This window comes from Macrotis lagotis, chromosome 2, assembly GCF_037893015.1.
Source record: "Macrotis lagotis isolate mMagLag1 chromosome 2, bilby.v1.9.chrom.fasta, whole genome shotgun sequence".
In the NCBI taxonomy this organism is placed as follows: Eukaryota; Metazoa; Chordata; class Mammalia; order Peramelemorphia; family Peramelidae; genus Macrotis; species Macrotis lagotis.
Window position 1 is genome coordinate 38,317,728 of NC_133659.1, and position 20,307 is coordinate 38,338,034.

General features: G+C 43.0%; 1 protein-coding gene across 4 annotated transcripts in view; it reads right to left on the minus strand.

The window, feature by feature from the left end:
- The window catches only part of LRRC8D (leucine rich repeat containing 8 VRAC subunit D), a 193,714-nt gene that overhangs the window by 150,155 nt on the left and 23,252 nt on the right, over positions 1 to 20,307 (minus strand). For 2 of the 4 annotated variants that reach the window (XR_012475549.1, XM_074221706.1), the window contains exon 2: positions 4,457 to 4,596. The exons of 1 other annotated variant lie outside the window; for it this stretch is intronic. The gene's annotated coding sequence lies outside the window, so the exon portion shown is untranslated. Of the gene's footprint in view, positions 1 to 2,833; positions 4,269 to 4,456; positions 4,597 to 20,307 lie in introns of those variants that run through there. One more of the 4 variants, XM_074221707.1, reaches the window with a different exon arrangement.

Genomic DNA, 20,307 nt, shown 5'->3' on the forward strand with positions numbered 1-20,307 from the left:
GGTTCACCTTATCACGCAAATGCCAAAATGTAATCTCCCATCTTCCTCTCATTAACCCATATTAAATAAGTTATTTTTGTTGGTACATGAAGTCAGGGGGCCTGAATTCAAATTCTGACTGTCCTTACTACCTAGGGAAAATTCTTTAATCTTTCTGGGTCTTCTGTGGCAAACAAAGGAGTTTCTTCAGATGACTTCCAAGGTCCCTTTCAGTTACAAATCAATGATGATGGCGAAGAAGCCTTACAATCTTAGGGAAAGTCAATTCATTTCCAATACCTCACAACTGTTATTGTTTCAAAACATTAAAATGTGCCAACTTCACCATTCAAGGGAGCAAAGTCTTAATCCCAGAACATGATTTAAGGTCAATTTAAAAGACTGGCATGAGCATGCCTCAAGGGGGTTGGCAACAACTGCACAAACTATGCTGATGAAATCTGGATAAATCCAGTCTTGGAGAGGAAGTAGGAATAAAAGGTATCTAGTCAAGGAAGCATTAAGTTCTAACAAGACAAAGCCTGGTTTATGACAAATCATCACAGGAGACAGGATAGTCCTGGAGTTGGGAAGGCCAGGGTTAAGACCCCAACTCCAATTCTTCACAGCTGTGTGACCCTGCCTCAATCACTTAATCTTTTTTTTGCAAGGCAATAGGGTTAAGTGACTTGCCCAAGGTCACACAGCTAGGTAATTATTAGGTGTCTGAGGCTGGATTTGAACTCAGATCCTCCTGACACTAGGGCCAGTGCTCTATCCACTGCACCACCTAGTCATTTAATCTTAACCTCAGTGTCCATGTCTCTGAGGACTCTCTTCCTTCCTCCTGCCCTATCCCTGTATTGATATTCCCTTTTGTTGGTCTGTCCCCCCCCCTTCTCACCCTCCCTCCTTCTCTCTGTCCCAGCTTTTGTTTCTTCATCTATCAAATGAGGCTAATAACACCTCTAGTACTTATCTCACAGGGCTTTGGGGAAGGACCAACGAGATCAGGAAAGTAAAGCCCTTTGCCAGCTTTCACCCGCTTTATGAATGAATGTCAGTTAATTATCATTGTTGTTATTATTCATTCAGAACAATCATTTCATCTGGGTGGAAACTCCCTTCACAGATGGCAAATCTTCAATGAACTCCCCTTTAACTCGGAACTTCAGAGAGTTGTCTGGAACCCTGAGAGATGGAGATATTTGCCCCGGGCCATTCAACCAATACACACCAGACTTGAATCCAGACTGGTCTTCTTCCTATGACATCACACTGCCACTATTTAATATTGTTCTTAGTATCATTATTGGGGAAAGTAGGAGTTGATCTGTCAAACCAAACAACACTAAATCAGAGTAATTTTAGGGTTCAGTCTCTTGTTGGGTGGCTAAAGACATTCTGAAATGATGCTCAGGATGCCCCCTACATCACAAGTAATCACCTGTTTTTGGTTTGTTTTCCTGCAAGGCAGTGGTATTAAGTGACTTGCCCAAGGCCACACAGCTAGGTAATTATTTAGTGTCTGAGGTTGCATTTGAACTCAGGTCTTCCTGACTCCAGGGCCAGTGTTCTATCCACTGTGCCACCTAACTGCCCCCCAAGTAAATCACCTGCGAAGAATTGCAAAGGTAATACACTAAGATAAAACAGCCATTCTCCATCCTCCTCTTGGGTGAATGCCAAGGAAGAGACAGACAGACTGAAGACTCAATCCTGAAACATACTGCCTGAAAAAAAAAACATAGTGACTCCTAGATTGAGCCTGTACTTTTCAAGTTTCTCTGAAATTCATCCTTCTCATCCCCTGATACCTTTTTTGAAAAATCACAAACTCTGATCCCTCCATTAAATTTTTTCCTAAAAAAAAAAAAAGAGGAAGTTACCTGCTTTTGTAAGATTCCTTCTTTTCCCTAGCTCTGGCAGATATCATAGATACTCTTAAGCTCTTGACCAAGAAAAGCCTAGTTTTACTTCCTATGTTTCTTCTAAAACAAAAGTATAAAATTAATTTTTTATTCCTTAAGGTATATTTTGAATATTTGCTACTAAAACCAGAGTGACGTTTGGAGTTTGAGGGTGTGGGTTCAAATCATGCCTTTGCAACATGTTTTCTTATGAATTCACAAAGTCACTTGACCTCTTATGGTCTCGGTCTGTTCATCAATAAAATGACAGACCAGATGACCTATAATGTATCTCTTACTATAAATATAGGATTCTATGACCATTTTACTATAATTTTAACCATAAATAGGATATATTTGAGGTTCAAATTGCATTAGAATTGAATTAGAGGTTGAAATTCATATAGCAACACAAATAAAAGGTGTTACTTTATTACTATTATCACCAAAGCAGTATGGTAGCTTGGACAGGAAACCAGTTTTGACCTGGGTTCAAGATTCTTCTATGACACTTACTGGTTGAGGTGGCAAATCATTTAACCCCTTGGTGTTTTGGACAACCAAGATTGTAAATTGTAGAGAGGATGGCAAACTGAACCAATATAGAGAATTTCCTCATCTGGGAGTTCCCTAAAACTATGAAATCATAGATAGGATCCCTATTCCTATTCAAGAGAAGGGATGGTAGGATCAAAGGCAGTTTAATGTAATGGGAAGGGTGACATCCTGAGATTCTTAATCTTGCCATTTATTACTTATGTGATCTTGGACACTATCTTGACGTGAAAGGGTTGGATTATAAGACTTGCAAGGTCTTTTTCTAGCTCTAAGCCTGTCTTGAATCCTGGGGAAGATCTCAGACATACGACTTAGGTAAACTTATTTCACCTATGAGGAAACTGAAGTGCAGGAAGGTTTAGTTCATTTCCCAAGGTCATACACACCTAGAAACTGTCCAAGATGGTACTGAACCCAGGTCTTCTACCTCTGGAGCCAGAGATCTCTCCATTTGACTCTGAGGTCATTTTACCACTATCCATCAGTTACTCTTCCATAGAAACAAAATGAACTGCCTACTAAAGAAATCACAATTAATCTTTCATCATCTAGTGTTCCTGGCAGGAATCCATATCATGCTCTTAAAAAAAAAATCCACAACTAACTGGTGCTGGGTAAACCCTGGTTGCCCAATACAGGGAATAATGGTACATGTAGCAACAGAATTCCATCCTTTCTTGAAAGAGCTGCAGGGAGACTACTACTCTTCCCTGGTCCCCCCTAGCAATGATGCTCCATAGGAGGGAATATTTCTGCACATTAATTATTTCTTTCTTCACTACTGTATATGAAAATTAGTTTAAAAAATGAATCAGGTATTTATAGGACTCAAATGGGCAACTTAAAATCCCAAATAGCTTCATAACAAACTGGTTTTCTATCCTCGCCGCTTCAAGACAGATAGTATTTATCAGTGGGGAAATACCTTTCCTTTCAAGCCCTGGAAGCTCGAATTCTGCCTGGCCCCCTAAAGTCTGCCTGCCCCCCCAAAGTCTGCCTGGCACCCAGTAGGCTCTACATCAGTGCTTGCCGAATGAGCGAGTGAATGATGAATACAAAGTGCTTTGCAAATCTTAAAATGTCCATTACATGCCAGCTGCCAGTAATGGTGAAAAACTCCAACCGACTTAGGGATGGATCCACAGGGGAAGAGAACGACCAGAAAGATGATCCGAGGATGGAGTCGGGCACAAAAGTCACTTTTCTCTGACATTTGGTGACATCTTTGCTAAGACGGAACAAGACATCCCCACGAGGTACCAGTGAGGTACCAGTGAGCCCATCGTAGCCAAGAAAAGCGGGAGGCGACAGTAACTGGGTGACGAACAACATTTAACAAACCAAGGATGTCTGGCTTCTACTTTCAAAAGTAGCTTCTGTCTAGGCAAAGGGAGCCCGACCAAGAACCAGACAGGGAACTCACAGACCAGACAGCAGACTAAATAACTCAGCCCCGAGCTCTCTGCCATCTCTCTCCTCTGTCTGTACCCCGTTCTCTCTCTTACCTAAGATCCCCTGCCCGTGTATCTCCCTTTTACCTTAGGATCCGGTTCTCCTGGCCCAGAAAGGAAGGCGCCTACTACTTCTTACTCCATGGACCAAAGAAGGAGCTTTTTCTTGGGAGGTAAAGGGAGAGCTCAAGACTCTCCCTCCGCTCCTCCCCTCCAGTCCCCAGCCCCTCTTTCTTTCCTTCATCCTCACACCCAATCCCAATCGGCACAACCCAGAAAATAACCGGTGAGGATGGTCCTGGGCAAGGAACAAAGAGCTGCCGGAACATCAGTGGCAGCGGAGGGGAGGAGGCGGCAGAGGCGGCATCGCCGCCAGGGGCAGGAGCTTGGGCGCAGAGCCCAGGGTGGGCACACGCCGCCCACCCGCCGGGGATGAGTCTGGGGCAAAGGGGAGAAGCCGGCCCCGGGGGCGAGGGGGCACGGGCCGCGAGGGGCACCACGGGCGATGTCTGCCCACCAGGGCCGCCCCCTCCCCACGCCCCAGGGGCGCCCCCTTACCTGGAGCAGGCGGCTACCCTGCGCGGCCCAGGGTGCTGTCGGGAAGCTCCGGGTGCGGGCACGGCGCGGGCACGGCGCGGGCACGGGGCGGGCAGCCCTCACTCCCTCATTCTGGGCCGGCGGCACCGGGCACTTCCTGTCTGAAACACAAGGGAGAGGAGATGCGGCGGGGCTGGCGGAGGGGCGGGCCGGGGGGAGAGGGGCTCCCCCTGCGCCCCATTGTCAGCCGCGGGGCGCGCCCCGCCCCCACCCGCACCCCGAGCGGCCTGGCCGGCGCGCTCTTCCCCCTGCTGGCGGCCACGCCGCACGGCGCCCCCGGGCCCGGCTGCGGGCCCCACGCGGGGGACCCCGGGACCCCGCTCCGAGCCCCACGCGGGGAGCCCCCGGGACCCCGCTCCGAGCCCCACGCGGGGAGCCCCAGGGACCCCGCTCCGAGCCCCACGCGGGGAGCCCCCCCGGACCCCGCTCCGAGCCCCACGCGGGGGAGCCCCAGGGACCCCGGTCCGGGCCCCACGCGGGGGGCCCCCGGGACCCCGCTCCGAGCCCCACGTGGGGGGCCCCCGGGACCCCGCTCCGGGCCCCACGCGGGGGGCCCCAGGGACCCCGCTCCGAGCCCCACGTGGGGGGCCCCCCGGACCCCGCTCCGAGCCCCACGCGGGGAGCCCCCAGGACCCCGCTCCGAGCCCCACGCGGGGCCGCCCCCCGGACCCCGCTCCGAGCCCCACGCGGGGGGCCCCCGGGACCCCGCTCCGAGCCCCACGCGGGGGGCCCCCGGGACCCCGCTCCGAGCCCCACGCGGGGGGCCCCCGGGACCCCGCTCCGAGCCCCACGCGGGGAGCCCCAGGGACCCCGCTCCGAGCCCCACGCGGGGGGCCCCCCGGGACCCCGCTCCGAGCCCCACGCGGGGCCGCCCCCCGGACCCCGCTCCGAGCCCCACGCGGGGAGCCCCCGGACCCCGCTCCGGGCCCCAGCGGGGAGCCCCCGGACCCCGCTCCGTCCCACGGCCCCCGCGGCAGAGGAGGCGCCCACGGCCCGGGGCGGGGAGGGGGCGAGCCCTGGCCCCCAAGATAACGCAGCAAGTTACGGGGTGCCACTCACATCTTGCACACTTGGGGGGCACCGGCGAGGCCGCCCCTGCCCAGCCCGCCCGCTCCCCACCCACACGGGGACGCAGCCGTGATGAGCCGCGAACACGCGGGGCCTCTGACCCCTCCCGGCCCACGGCCCGGTCCCCGCCAAGGTGAGTTGTTCTAGTCCAACTGCTGCTGCTGGCAGCGAGGGCACTCGGCGGGAAGATGCCCGTGGCGGACTGCCTGACCAATACGCCTGTGTATTCATTCGGTAAGCTTTTCGGTATTTTGCTGTTAATTGTTAGTGACAATAATTGTGATGATGATGATGATGATGATAATAGTAATAATAATATTCCACAGGAGTGGATCAGAGTCGGAAGATGCCGGGTCATTAATTGCCTAGTGAACCTCATGGATATTCATTCACTAAACTTTTTGGTATTTTGTTATTATTTGCTAATGATAATAAGCATAATAATATGATGATAATGAAGATGAAGATGATAATAAAAATGATATTCCCCAGTAATAAATGTGAGTCAAAAGATGTCAAGTTCTTAACTGCCTGGTGAATCCTCACAGATATTCATTCACCGAGCTTTTTGGTATTATTGTTAATGAAGATGCCAAATTATTAACGGCTGGTGAATCCTCATGTATAAGTCATTCGCTGAGCTTTCTGGTATTTTGCTATTATTTGTTAATGATGAGAAGTATAATAATAATATTATGATAAATGACGATGAGACTCATATTCAGCAGTAGTGGGCTTGACTTGGAAGATGCCAAATTATTAACTGCCTAGTGAACTCTCATGTATATTCTGTCCTGGGATTTTCAGTATTTTGTTGTTAACTGCTAATGGTAGCAAGTATAATGATAATATGATGTCGATACTGATATTCCACCGTAGCGGACTAGAGCTGGAAGATCCCAGTCATTCATTGTCTAATGAATCCTCATATATATTCATTCCTAAGCTTTTGGGTATTTTGTTGTTAATTATTAATGATATGTATAATAATAATAATAATAATAATAATATGATGATGATGATGATGATGGTATTACACAGTAGTGGGTTCGAGTTGGAAGATGCCAAGATATTTTTTTTTTCAATTTTTGCAAGGCGATAGGGTTAAGTGGCTTGCCCATGGCCATACAGTTAGATAATTATTAAGTGGCTGAATCCAAATTTGAACTCGGGGACTTCTGACTCCAGGGCTAGTGCTCTATCCACTGCACCACCCAGCTACCCCGATGCCAAGACATTAATTGCCTACTGAATTCTCACGTATATTTATTCACTGAGTTTTGGGTATTGTTGTTAATTGTTAACAGCATTATAATACAATTAATGATAATATAATAATGGTATCGTACCATAGTGGATTTGAGTTGGAAGATGTGCGTTATTAATTGCCTGGTGCATCTTCATGTGTATTCATTCACCAAGTTTTTTGTGTTTTGTTGTTAATTGTTTATGATAATAAATATGATGATGACAAAAAATGGCATTCCACAATAGTGCATTTGAGGCAAAAGATGTCAAGTTATTAATTGTCTGGTAAATGCTCCTGGATATTCATTCACTGAGTTTTTTGGTATTATTGTTAATTGTTAATGATAATGATAATAATAATGGCAATAGTAATTCCACAGTAGTGGATTGGAACTGGAAGATGCCAAAGTATTAATTGCCAGTGAATCCTCATGTATATTCATTCATGGAGCTTTCTGGTATTGTTGTTAATGATAATAATTATAATGATACTATTAGTAATAATAATAACGGTATTCCACCGGAGTGGATTTAAGTTGGAAGAAGCCAAGTTATAGTGAATCCTCATGTACATTTATTCACTGAGCTTTCTGGTATTGTTGTAAATGGTTAATAATAATGATGATACTGGTAATCCCACAGTAGTGGATTGGAGTTGGAAGAAGCCCGAGTTATTATGACTGGGGAATACTTACGTGTATTCACTCATGGAGCTTTTTGGTATTTTTGCTGTTCATTGTCAATGATAGCAACAACAAAAACAATAATAATGACAATAATAATAAAGGTAATTCCACAGTAGTAGATCTGAGTTGGAAGATGCCCAAGTTAGTAATTGCCTAGTGAATCCTCACCCGTATTCACTGCCCATCAATCATCACTTCTCCCATGCAGCCCTTCAGCCCCTGCCACAAGACCTGACCATCGGCCTGAACAAGCATGTACAAACACACTGGATTTTACAAGGTTACCCAGAGGCCGCCAAAGACAAAACAACCTCTTAGATTGGGAGCAGACACCGGTGTTTTTTAGAACTCATCAAATGAACCCAGAGAACACGAAGAGTGTTCGCTCAAGTATATAGCTAGCTCCAAGAGAACAAAGAGAGCACTTATCCCTGGGGGAAAATGAGTCAGATGAAGATCAGAGTTCAGCAGAGTCATCTCTGGGTGGTCCTGTGAGCTGCCCCAGTCTCATCCCTTTGCTGGCCTACCTAGGGCTTGGACCCAACTGAAGATTCTGAACCTTGATCACCACACCAGAGGACAGCATGCTATTTTCCATTTTCAGCTACTGGTCTATCCAGCTCCCACCACCCTTCCCCCTCCCAGAAATGACTCAGTGGTGAAAGTTCAGAAAGTCCCAATACAGTCATTTTACAAGGTACAAAGTTCCGGAAAGTTCAGATGAACATCAGCTGACTTTTCCCAGTAATTTGGCCTGTTGATTAGCAGTCAATACTCTCCCTCTACAGTTGATGATAATCACTGTTCCATAGGCCTCTGCTGCATCTTGGATCTCCCTCACCTGCTGATAATGGCCTCCTGGCAGGGCCCAGCCAAGGATTAATTAAAAGGTGACTGAGAAGAACCTTCTGGGCCTGAGCCCGGCAAGGACACGGCTCTTACCTGTTGCTGGACTTTGTCCCCAACCCAGGCCAATAACCAAGTGTGCTTCACTCTGAGGTGCACATGGACAGACTGCTAGTAGGCCTCTCCTTATCTCCCAACCCTTCCTGAAACTTCTCCCTATCACCATTTAAGGATCCAGCTCACTCCGGTCCTCTTCCTATGACAAAGCCCCTTCTCACTTATCCTGGCTTGCCAAGCCAAACCAAGCATTTGGTCCTCGGCACAATGACAGCTACTTCCTCTGGAAAGATAACTTCCCTTTGGGGGGGGGGGGGGGAGTTTCAAGGATATCTAGTCCAAATACCTTCCCTTTTCATTCTCTCCACTCCTCTTGCAAGTAACAGTATCAATTTACATTATAATAAATGACCATAATTAGATGCAATTTACACCTGCTTTTTTTAGAGTTCTGCATATTTAAAATTTGCTCAGAAGACCACTACATTTGTAAATGGCTGGGATGTTTATAAAGCAGCTGGGTTTTCAAAAACACTGCATGGAACCTAAAGAACCTAAAGAAAGAGATAATCTTTAAGGAAAAGTGAGAACTCTTTAAGTACTTGAAAAAATGTTCCAAAAAATCCTAATCTTGCTACGTATCACGTAGGCTTTATTATGGGTGACTGTCCTGAATGGACTGGGAAACACCACTGGTTATAGGGGAACCCAAGTTTTTAACTCAATTCAGTTCAGTAGAAAGTATGGTTCATAATAAAAAAAAAAGCAGTATTTTCTATACTAGGATACATATAAGAACACATAGGAGGACCCTGAGCAGTGAGATAACTCAGTAGATAGAGTTGGACTCAGGAAGATCTAAATTCCAATCTGGCCTTAGACCCTTCCTAGCTGGGTGACCCTGAGAAAGTCACTTCACCCTGTCTGTCTCAGTTTCCTCATGTGTAAAATGAGCTGGAGAAGGAAACAGCAAAACACTCAGTGTCTTTGCCAAAAAAAACCACACAACAACCAAAAGGGGTCACACAGAATTGAATATAACTGAAAAACAACAATATAGTGATAACAAGAGAAACAAGGGGGAGGGGGCCTAAGGGGCATAAACACAAATGTTTGTTCACCTAGGTGAGGCCTTCAAGCAAGGCCTTAATGAACCGAATTTCAATAGTAGATTATACTTTAACCATATCATTTTAAGCTGAAAGAGAACTTACTTGCCTCATTTTATAGATTAAAAAAAAATAAGCCTCCCAATAGTTAAACCTTTTTTTACCCAAAGTCACACTGCTAGCTGGTCAATCACACAGCTGGGATTAGAACCCATGTCTCCCAATTTCCTGGCAAAATCCTTCCTTCCATTACATCACCCACTCTAGCTTAATCCACCTGTTACTCAATTTCTCCACCACCACCATTCCTATAAACACTGGTGTCCTGGCTCTGATCAGTTTAGAAAAGATGATTTCCTGCTGACCCCACGAGGACATCTCTGTTCCCAAAATGTTTCCTCAGTAACCACAAACCCAGAGGAACATGGGACCCACTTCCTTGACACAGGCAGGCCTCTCCTGCTACCGAGTTACTTTTTTTCACACACTCTGGTTTCTTTCTTGCCATTCTCTGCTCTCACTAGATGAACAAAACAAAAACTGAAAGTGTGACCTCGGTAGCAGGAGAGGCAAATATGTGGCCAGCCATGCACAAATGATTTGGCTTTGAAAGCTAAAAATCGATTTTCGAAGGTTTGGTGGTTTGCTGTTGGTTGCTTTGCTTTTCAGCTCTTCCTTCCTCCTTAAATACCTCTGCCTGCACAAGAAGGCAGCAACAATGGAAAAACCATTTTCTAGCCTAGAAATTATGTTAGGATAGATGGTTTTTTTGAGGCAGAATGAGTTTGGGGGAAATTTTTTAAAAAATGACTCCAAAATGGTCCCCATTCACTTTCCTTCAATCTCAAAGAGAAAGAGAATCCATTAGAAAAAGGAAGGTATAATTAAGAGTTTCTAAACCTCTGCTTGTAGAAAGACATCTGTCCGTGAGTGAGCATGATCTTTTTCTATGTGTACTTTCAATTATGTCCATGGTTTCATCAAGCAGAAAAGAAAAATGACCTAGCTCTTAGTTACCTATGAGATTCATTCTCTCTCTGTTTTCTCCCTCCCTCCTTCCTTAACAACTCAGCCACCCTAACAAATGAGCTTTTCACCTTCAATTTCAGGGCACCCGTGACACAGAATATGAGCAGTGGAATATGGTCCTGGGGAGGGAAGGGGGCTGTACAGGTGACCAATTGACCTGTGTGAATGCCACTGCCCACAGTAAACTGCACCATCAGCAGCAGTTGCCAGCCCCATACTGTCCGTGTAAATGAAAGGGGTGGGGCTAGTGAGCTTATAGAAACACACACGTGTCTTATCTCCCAGCAAGCTTATGTGAAGGGTCCATTCCCCCCGGGGTGAGCTTCTTCCTGACTTTGTTTATGCAAGCTGAGATAGAAAGCACTATTTACAAGAGACAGTAGCATGACTAAGCAAGCAGAGCAACAGGACTGGGAGCTCAAGAGGCTAAGAATATAATGGATCTTTGCAAGTCATTTCCTCCCTGACTCCATTTCTGTTCAAAGTAATGCTGAGAATAAACAGATCTTTGCAAAAAGGACCTTATATATATTTTGTTTTAGTTCTTTATTTGCATTTCTTGCCTTTCCTACTCTTCCTTAAGGAGAAACACAATGAAAATGATTTTTCCCTGATTAGTTTTGTCATATTTTTTTAAAGGACCTTATATATTAAAAACATATCTGGCATAAATTTAGGTCAGTGTGATTGGGAACATTAGATAGTAAATCTTGAAAATTTGCATTAGTACTTATCTTTATGGGACATCAAAATCAAACACGTAAAAATTTTACCACCATCCATACTTTTGAGTGCTTTCCTACATAAGATTAGTTCATAAGAGCTTATTAAACCATCTGGATCCCAGTTGTTCTCATCTGCATCTGTTACCCTACAGACACGAATGTGATCCATTACATGTTCTATACATGATACTATGTAGGAACACAAACACATACTTATGCATATTATACATGGATGTGTGCATAAATGCACACACGAACATTTGGTGAGTTGGACCACCACCAGAACTCCTCTCTATGTTGTAGGGTAAATGAAGGAAGTGGAGCTGGAGAATTGCAATAAAATAGATTGCGTGTGTGTGTGTGTGTGTGTGTGTACACACACACACATATATATATGAGTAAATGGAAATATATACACAGACACATGAAAAATAGACACACATGCACATAATCACACATGAATAAATGTAATAAATAATCATATATGAATAAATGTAAATATATACATAGACACATTAAAAATAGACAAACATGCACATAATCATACACAGATATCTTGTTCAGTTGTATTACTCTTGGTGACCCCATTTGGTATTTTCTTATATTTTTCTTCTTTTCTTGGTCTGTCAGTCAAATTTCTTTGTTCTGATACTCTATTCCTGCTGCAAGTACCCTAATACAGGTCCTCATTACTACTGGATTACTCCTATAGCCTCTCCACTGGTCAGTATTCTATCTCTTTCATGTATATCCATCCTTCCTAATGCTGAGATTTGTCTATACTAGCTCTATAGTGCTTATGAAGGAAGTTCAAATTTCTTTTATTTGTTTGTTTTTGCAAGGCAATAGGGTTAAGTGACTTGCCCAAGGTCACCCAGCTAGGTAATTATTGTTTGAGACTGGATTTGAATTCAGGTCCTCCTGAGTCCAGGGCAAGGGCTCTATCCACTATGCTACCTAACTGCCCCATTTGGTGTTTTCTTGGCAGAAATACTGAAATGATTTGCTATATCCTTCTCCAGTTCATTTGACAGATGAGGAAACTGAGGCCAAGGAGGTTATAAGAGTTGCTCATGATTGTACAACTAGTATTTTGAACACAGGAATGATGAGTCTTCTTGACTTCAGGACCTGCCCTCTATCCATTGCCACCTAGCTGGCTATAAACATACATATAAAAATATGTGTGTTTACCATGTATATGTGCCTATATATGTTTAGTTATCTATTTCACTTAACTCCAAACCATAGAAGTAGACACCTATGCATAGGCATAGATGCGCGCGCGCGCACACACACACACACACACACACACACACACACACACATAAATATATACAAATGTAAACACATATTTCTTAGATCATTTTGTCAAACAATGTACCTGACATAAAATTCCATAAACAAATCTTTCTATCCATAAGGTTTCTTTCTCTTATCATCTGCAGCTCATAGCTTTGGTTGTCCACAAAATGGACAAAATCCCTTCCAAGCAAGATGGGTTGGGCTGCCAGACCATAGGGAATTTACATAAATATAATTATGAAGGATTTACTGAGAATTGCAGATTACTACAAAGTTTAAATAAATGCAAATAACAGAGCTGGGCAGGTTAGGCCATCTAGATGCCTGTAGTAGGAACAGCCCAAGAATAGAAGGGATTTCCTTTGATTTATTTGTTGTTGATTGCAATGCCAGTAAAACAAGATTCCTTAAAAGGGTCAAAGACATTCTTTGGACACAACCTGAGGCCACTTTGAGATTACCTGGGTGATGTAGGTTCACCTTTCAAAGAGAATTTTTTAAAGCATTCTTTTCTTTTTTAAAAAAAGAGGAAAAATTCAAAAAAAAGAGGAAAAAATCCACATTGCCATTGTCTGAATCAAAGGACAGTAAAGAAAAAAAAATATTTAATAGGAGTGGTTCTAAAATATTTTCAGACAAGACAAACTCCGATTACCTAGAAAACCATTCAAGTTTTGTTTTCTATTTTTGAAAAGAAGATTAGGATGTCATTATTTAAAGCAATAGTTAGCCTCAGGAGACGCATTCTTAAAAAACACTGAGAATGTCTTTTATTTTTTTACAAAGCAAGGGGTTAGGTGACTTGCCCAAGGTCACCTAGCTAAGTAAATATTAAATGTCTGAGGTCAGATTTAAACTCAGGTCATCCTGACTCCAGGGCTGGTGTTCTATCATTGTGTCACCAAGCTGTTTCAGAATGTCCTTTTGTTAATATGGGTTATAGCTATAGATGCTTATTGTGTTAAGAATATTTTTTTTTAATTTTGAAAATATTTTGACCTCATACATCCCTTAAAAGGGCATTGAGATCCCCAGTGGTTCCAGGACCACACTTTGAGAATCCCATGACATTCATAGGGGTGAGGCCAGGACATGTATTTGAACTAGATTTGAGGGGGGGGGGGGGGTCTGTGCAAAGTAATCATCCTCACTTTCTCCTCCAGAGCCATCAGGATCCAGTGGCCAATTAGGAATCAGGACAACAGGAGATGGCCCTGGATGCAAGGCAATCAGGGTTATGTGACTTCCTAAGGTCACCTAGTTAGGAAATGTCTGAGGCTGCATTTGAACTTGGGTCTTCCAGATTTCAAGGCCCTCTCTCTATCTACTGTACCATCTAGCTGTCCAGAGAACCACTGACTTAGAAGATGAAAGAGCAGGAAGTATAAAGAAACACAGAATGTTAAAAGAATAAATCACATCCTGTAAATTGGTTTTTCTAGACAATTGATTTTCAATAATCCATATTAAGGTTCAGGGAATACATGGAAAAATTTAACTCATGAGTAGTTTAAGTTCAGAAAAATAGACTAATTTGACTGATTTTCTTTGCTTTTCCATTTTCTGGTAAATGGCTGAGATAAATAAAAGTAGAACCCAAGGGTCTGAGAATTCAACTACATGGTCAGCCCTGGAATCATTGGGCATTGATAACAGAAATGCTACCAAGATTTGTGTGCAAACTCTGAAATATAAGACATGGGTAGAGGAAAAAAACAAACAGCCAAGTGTAATCTAAGAATGAAGAGATGGGGGGGCGGCAGCAAGGTGACGTAGTGGATAAAGCACCAGCCCTGGAGTCAGGAGTACCTGGGTTCAAATCCGGTCTCAGACACTTAATAATTCCCTAGCTGTGTGGCCTTGGGCAAGCCACTTAATTCCATTGCTTAGCAAAAACCTAAAATAAATAAATAAATAAATAAACAAATAAATAAGCAAACAAACAAATAAATAAATATACATGTATATGTGTGTGTGTATGTGTGTGTGTGTGTGTATATATATATATATATATATATATATATATATATATATATGTATATATGGGCATGGGTTTCCAAGGCTTTCTGTTTCATTATAAGAAGGGTCTCATTCCATATATCATTCCATATCAATCCTAAAATCTCAAGAATACAATCACCATGTAGGGATGGCATAGTCAATTAGGCACAGAAGGAAAGTTGCCAAGAGAGATGAAGTGGGTAGATGTTCTTCCAGACTGGACCCTACACACAGTACCATGGTAACAATGTTGGTGTTTTGTCCCTCCTTCTCAAAGAAGACCATGACATCAGGGGGTAATGCATGACAAGCACATGAACTGGATTTGAGAGAGGGAGGTTGTACTATGTCACCAGGCCCACTTTCTTCTCCGGAGTCATCCGAGTCCCGTGGACAGATAAAGATCAGGATGACTGGAGACAGCCCTGGATGCAAGGTAATCCGGGTTAAGTGACTTGCCCAAGGTCACACAGCTAGTAAGTGGCAAGTGGCTGACTCCAAGGTCAAAGCTCTATTTACAGCTACCTTACACAGTACAACATTAAGGAGGTGAGGGTGACAAAGAAGAAAAAAGAAAAAAGAAAAGAGGAGGGGAAGGGAAAGTAGAATGAAGGGGAGGGAAAGGAAGGGGGAGGAATGGGGGAGGGGAGAATCAGAGACCTGATTCTTGCTTCCAGCCAACCTTGATCAAAGATTTCCTGGCTCTAATAGTAGACATGTACCGTGAACCCAGGGTCCTTTGATCTTGGGGAAGCATTTGTTAGTGTCTCATAAAATTATACTCACTAAAACTACCTAAAACTCATGTGGCCACAAGTGCCATCATGAAGATAGAAAGTAGCTTAAAGACAGGAAACCCAAGGACAGTGATGAAGAACAAACTACTGAAATGATAGTAAATGAGCTAGTTTAACTCAATGTATTATCTTTCAAAATAGCTAAAAGAAAATTGATTTGAGCCAAGTTGGTCCAATCAGCAAATGGCACTTAACTAGCCCTTACATGGACTCAAGTATAGACAAGAGCAGATTGGAAAGCAAATCTTTCCAGAAAACACTCATTATTTCAAGGCTCAGATGAGGTGTGATTTCACTGCAAAAGGTTTATCCAGACTGCACCACTATTAAGTCAACCCCCGCCCCGAAAAAAGTTACTTTGTGTGTATTTTTTATTTCTATTTTTATATTTAAAAAATTATTTATTGGCAAGCTTTTCTCAATTAGCAAGTAAGTTCTTTAAAATCAGGAGTTGTTTCTGAGTTTAGAGTTCCCATATCCCAGTGGCCAATAACAGTACCCAAACAGAAAAGTTAGATTCACACCCAGGAGAATGTGATTTCTTATTTCTCAATTTGTCTTGTCTCTCCAACCTCTAGCGACTATATCTGGCATACAGTTGGCACTTAATAACTGCTTGTTGGATTGAAAAGTTGTTGGATTGGAAAGGAGCATTTAGGCTTCTCTTTGTTTTCAGGGACAAATCCAAAAGAAAAAGAAAACTCAATTCCTACATACCTTCAACAGGTGGTAGGCAATTCTAACGTTGATCTGACAAAAGAGACCTCCATAGCAACAGTGAGTTGACTAATTGGATTTGAGGATCCTAACATTTCAAGCTACACAGAGCAAACTAAAAAAGGCAGGGGAGAGGGGAAATGGGAGATGGGGGAGAGTGAAGGGGTGAACTGAGTGAGAAAGTCTGTTCTACTGTCTGTCACTGGCCAAGTCATTCAGATGATGATAATGCTTGGCCTATGGAGATTTCGTGAAGAAAAAATATTGACCAAGGGAAAGGGGTTGGGAAAGAACCAAACAGGGATTTAGCTAATCCTCTGACTGTCCCTATGTGTCATCTGGCTGTGCTACAAACCTGCTGCCTGGCCAGAAGATTAGGAGAACAGTTTTAAAATATAGGAAGAAGAGTATGGAGGGAGGAGAGAGAAGAAAAGCTTAGACAAGAAGGCAACATTTAGATGGACCTGATTTAGTTTAGTCTAAGTTTTCTGTCTGGTACTTTAGGGTAAAAAAAAAAAACACCACTCTGAAAGGTAGACTAACAGTAATCCAACATTTATTTAAATAGCACTTCAAAATCAGTAAAGCACCACGTTTATTATCTCATTTGACCCTAAATGAATACTAAGGTATTATTCCTATGCTACAAATGGAGAAATGGAGGCTAAGAGAGGCACCATTTATTGTACCAGTTAAGACTTTAGAGATCAAGGAATTCAACCTTCCTTCATTTCATAGATGAAGAAATTGAGGCCTACACAGGTTAAGTGACTTGTTCAGATTGCATAGCTCAGTGAGCAAGACAGGATGATCCCAGGGTCTCTGTGACACCAAGGCCAATGACATCCACTATGCCAAATTACTTCTCTAGTTGGCTGCCTATCCTTCCCAGGAAAATTATATGTTAAAAGTTAGTGGCTGGCTTAAATCAGAGAATGTGAATAAGCTAACAGGTTCTTAAAATGTCATTTCCCTGGCTAAAATGTAGTTGGGTTATAGCAATGCAAGGCCTCAATTATCCAACCAATTCCTAAAAGCTTCAACAAAAGAGCCATACAGTTATACAAAAAATGTTTTTCTTCTCTCAACCTGCATGAAAAAGGAGGGAGGGAGGAAGGTGAAAAGGAATGAAAAAAAGCAAAGAAAGGAAAGAAAGGAAAGGAAAGAAAATCAGAAAGAGAAAAAGCAGGAAGGAAGGCAGGCAAAGGAAGGAAGGAATGGGGGGAAGGGAGGGAGGAAAGAAGGAAGAAAGAAAAATAAAGAAAGACCCCATTAGACAGAGAGAGAGAGAGAGAGAGAGAGAGAGAGAGAGAGAGAGAGAGAGAGAGAGAGAGAGAGAGAAGTTCTTTGCCAGCCTTTTTTCTTCTAGTTCTAGGTCAATAGCAAACCCCCATGATGGTTACTTTCTCAGGGATACATTTCATAATGAAAAATGAAGTTATAAAAGCCTGGAAGGCACATAAAGTTATTTAATCTGCCTTTTCAAAAGCTTCATTTTACTAGGTTCATCGCCATTTTAAAAGTTCCCATGCATGCTGATATTTCCAAGTAGGCAAAAATAAATGCTTTCAGAAATCTTCCCAAGTTTTCTTCCCCCAGATTCTGAGGCCTCAGCAGATAACCCAAAAACTTTGGCACTGTAGTCAGAAGAGAATGGATTCCAAGCTACCTTGGTCCCTTACAAGTTGTAGGGCAGAACAGTCAAAACCTAGTGTTCTCAGTTATAAAAATGGGAATACTACTCCTAGCTAAGGCACTCACTCACAAGACAGTTGTGGAGATTCAATAAGTACACATTAGCAGTGACATCAGCTGTCACCAACATCTTTACATACATGTATTTAGAGCAGAGGATGAGAAGAGAAGGAATCTGTACTTCTATCCCACTGATCCCAGGAGGGTAAGGCAAGGAGATCCATGAAATCCTAAATACCTTATTTGCTTTTCAGGGAAGACACTGTGAGGAGAAAAGGAAAGTTCAAGTCGATATAAAGATAGTTGTTGGGGCAGCTAGGTGGTGCAGTGGATAGAGCACTGACCATGGAGTCAGGAGTACAAATCTGGCCTCAGACACTTGCCTAGCGGTTCGACCTTGGGCAAGTCACTTAATCCCATTGCCTTGCAAACCACATACCACAACGCCCCCCTCCCAAAAAAAAGAGAGCTGTTGCAAGAGTAGGGTGGAGCACATGTTCTTCGATTATCATTCCCATACTACTTGACCCAAAGATCCCAATGCTAGGCAAAAATGAAGTCCTGATTAATGCAAATAATAAATCCTGTAGTCACAGTAGGTAGCACAGTGGATAGAGTGCTGGGTCTACATCAGAAAGACCCGAGCTCAAACTGAACCTTAAACATGTCCTAGCTATGTGACTCTAGGAAAGTCACCTCACCTCTTTGCCTCTGGTTCTTTATTTATAAAATGAGGATAAAAGTACCTACCTACCCAGGTTGTTTTAAGGATCACATGAGATAACATCTGTAAAATGCTTAGTACCTTTCCTGACTCAATATAGTAGCTATTATATAAATATTAGATATTATTCAAACTCACATTAACAACTATCTAACTATATACTCCTAGGAAGCTGACTATAAAAAGCAAGATTCCCCCCCTTCCACCAAAAGTTTTATAGCAGTATTGTGGGGGGGGGGGCACACTTGCAGGCACTGATAGAACTGGTGAACAGCTAAGCACCCATTGGCATTGAAAAGAAAATGTAATTTTACTATCCCAAAAGAAACAATGAGTAAGAAGAATACAGTTACCTCATCTTGTCATTTCTATTTCTACCATATCGTTTCTATAACCTACCTCCAGACCTACATCCCCTCTGATTATAATCATCAAAGGGATATTCCTATGTCTTCAACTCAACAAACACCAGTGGCTCCCTTTTACCTTGATGATCAAAGCCAAACCTTCTTTGTGGAATTTGAAATTCTCCACAACCTGGTCCTCTCCTACCTTTTTCAACCTTCTTATATATTAATGTTCTTATTCACACACAAAACTCAACCTCCCATTTTCTAAGTATTTCCTTTGGCTTTCTTCCATTGCCAGAATACTTTTCTCTCCTCCGTCTTCCCTTCCCTCACCTTCATTTCTTGAAACCCTGATCTCCTTTAACACTAAAAAAGAGTATCTCCTTCTTCTAGAGAACTTTACTTCCCTCCCCTATCTAGTAGTGCCTTTTCCTCCAAGGAAATCTTCTATCTGATTGATATGAATTTTGTATATCCCAGTCTACTGATGGTCTTCCCCACCAGAGTGATGGTGTTTGTCCTTCATTCTCGAAGACCACATGACATTAGGGAAGTGATGCCACGACAGGCACATGATTAGATTGGAGTGAGGGGGAGCTATGCTAAGTCACCAGCCTCACTTTCTCCTTCAGAGTCATCTATGTCCAATGGCCAGATATGAATCAGGAAGACTGGAGAGGGCCCTGGATGTGAGGCAGTTCCATTAAAGTACAGACTCCTTGAGAGCAGAAGTCATTTTGCTCCCCCCCCCCCTTCTATGCCAGCACCTAGAATGGTTCTTGCTTTTTGTAGACACTAAATAGATGTTTGACTGAATATGGATATTTGCATGAGAGATTTACATGGGGAGACTTACATCAACTAATACAAAGTGAAGTTGGTCCAAGCAGGAGAACCAATCTTATATTTGCTACACAGTCTGAAATGGAAACAAAGCAAAAAATCCAAACAATGACCACAGTGCACTTGGAAGAAGACATGAGAAAATGCCCTTCCCTCCTTTTCTGTAGAGAACTAGGGATTCGAAACACTGAATATGTGATCAGATCTAGCTGACAGACCAACCACCCTTCCTTTCCCCTCCATTTTTCTTATCCTTTGCCTACAAGACTGGACTGTGTGCATAGGAAATACATTGAGAAATGAAAGAGATATAAAATAAATCAATAATTTTTTGCAAGAATAAATTCAAGACATATAATTCCCATAAACTGGGTTCTCCTACTGACCTGGGCCACAAACTATCCATACCTTAGAAGGGTAACCCCGTGAACTGCTTCAGTCAAAAGACCACACACACACACACACACACACACACACACACACACACACACACACAGCACATCAGAATAGATGAGTTAACCATAAATGCCTAGACCATTAAACAATTAAACACTTTCTCAAGAATCCTAAAACTTTCATCTCAACAAACTTTCAGAACTAGAAGGGTTCTTC